General features: G+C 37.9%; 1 protein-coding gene across 1 annotated transcript in view; it reads left to right on the forward strand.

Annotated features, from left to right (window-relative positions):
• MEIS1 (Meis homeobox 1) overlaps window positions 1-765 on the forward strand; it is a 139511-nt gene extending 138746 nt beyond the window's left edge. Inside the window, exon 12 of the mRNA XM_064364186.1 lies at window positions 1-765. This exon is cut by the window's left edge and continues 759 nt beyond it. The gene's annotated coding sequence lies outside the window, so the exon portion shown is untranslated.
• The last annotated feature ends 1368 nt before the right edge of the window (window positions 766-2133 follow it).

Here is a 2133-nt window from a genome sequence, read left to right on the forward strand (position 1 = left end):
TCTCTCTCTCTCTCTCTCTCTTTTCCTCTCTCTCCCTCTCTCTAGCCTGGGGCTTGAATTTGCATGTCTAATTCATTTACTCACCATATTTGAATTGGCCTGAACAGATGTAAATCGGGAAGGATGGGAAAAACTGCAGTCATCAACAATGATTAATCAGCTGTTGCAGGCAGTGTCTTAAGGAGACTGGTAGGAGGAGGCATGGAAACCAAAAGGCCGTGTGTTTAGAAGCCTAATTGTCACATCAAGCATCATTGTCCCCATGCAACAACCACCACCTTATACATCACTTCCTGTTTTAAGCAGCTCTAAAACATAGACTGAAGATTTATTTTTAATATGTTGACTTTATTTCTGAGCAAAGCATCGGTCATGTGTGTATTTTTTCATAGTCCCACCTTGGAGCATTTATGTAGAATTGTAAATAAATTTTGTGCAAAAAGGACTGGAAAAATGAACTGTATTATTGCAATTTTTTTTTTTTTTGTAAAAGTAGCAGTTTGGTATGAGTTGGCATGCATACAAGATTTACTAAGTGGGATAAGCTAATTATACTTTTTGTTGTGGATAAACAAATGCTTGTTGATAGCCTTTTTCTATCAAGAAACCAAGGAGCTAATTATTAATAACAATCATTGCACACTGAGTCTTAGCATTTCTGATGGAAACAGTTTGGATTGTATAAATAACGCCAAGCCCAGTTGTAGTCATTTGAGTGCAGTAATGAAATCTGAATCTAAAATAAAAACAAGATTATTTTTGTCATGCTGACTCCACTGCTTGAAAAATTTGTTTACTGCCCCCCAGATTTTTAAAGATTAATGCAGTAAATATAAAAATTAATTTTGGCTCCCTAAGCCATATATGTATTTGACAATTTTAACCACAAAGTAAGTTATTCAATAATAACCACTGATTTCTTTAAGCTGACTTAATGAACTCCTAATATCAGCAAATTTGAGGCCTAAAGGCACTAAACTAACTCTAGACTCAGAATTACATCCAACAGAATTACTCATCTAATATCAGTGAAATTATTCTTGCACATAATGGCAAACCTAAGTACAAAGTTAAGTCTTTTACTAAGGATGTTACCTAGGATGAGCAGTATATGTTTATTAGGAAATTAACTACACGAATTGAAGAGACCAGACTTCAAAATCTAATTTTTATAAATATGCTCTATGTTCTCATTGGATAAAACTGGTTATTAACCAATTTTCCAGAACAGCTGTACAAAATTTCTGCATGGCAGCCGGCTAAATGGTACAAAATAATATGTTTAAGCTGGAATAGCTTATAATTTTATTTAAATAAAATTGCTGCTATAAAAAGTGCTTCCCAAAGCTAAGAAAAATAAACAAATATTTTAATTAAGGCAAATTCGTTTTAAAAAATAAGCTTTTGAGCGGTGATTGCTTTGTAAACAAAGGATGGGTCGGACGAGAGAGCGCCTTAAACTCAAGTCTGACATTCAGGCCCGAGTCATATAAACCGGCCCTTAGCAATTCTATTTTCTATTCGAAAAGAAGCCAGCTGTGGGTTGGCTTTACTAGGTGATGTGTGATTGACCGGCTCACCTGCTGGAGCAGCAATGCATTCTCACCTTTTGTTGATGGGGCCTTGTTTCTAAACACGTGGATGCGCAGAGAGCAAGCTCAGCCTACTGCAGCCATCCCTGGCAGCGCCTCCACTCCTCCCCACCCCATAGATGGGATTGTTTAAATCTCCCTTGTTGACCTAGTGGCAATTCTTCCTCTACCTAAATAGTAGATATGAGAAATCATGCTCTTTTGAAAGGTGGTTACTAGCAGTTAACAACCATTTATTTACTTTAAAAATTAATGATAAACTTTATAAACTAACCGTCTATTTCCTCCTCCTCCCCAGTATATGCTCGGGTGAGTTGGTTATTTTCAGCCTTTATTCTTGAGGAGGCTCAGGATGGGTGGGGGAGGGAAAGAAAGGGGAGGAGGTGTGGTGGGGAGAAGGAGAGAGGGTAGAGGGGGAGAGAGAGAATGAGAGAGAGAGAAAGAGAGAGAGAGGGGGGCTCTAGGGGAGGGAGGTTTACAAGTGAAGAGTACTTAGGGAATATGGTTACTTTGTAGAATCGAGATCAGCAGTGTCCAGGAA

This window comes from Aotus nancymaae, unplaced genomic scaffold, assembly GCF_030222135.1.
Source record: "Aotus nancymaae isolate 86718 unplaced genomic scaffold, 86718_ANA_hifiasm-v0.15.2.pri h1tg000057l, whole genome shotgun sequence".
NCBI lineage: Eukaryota > Metazoa > Chordata > Mammalia > Primates > Aotidae > Aotus > Aotus nancymaae.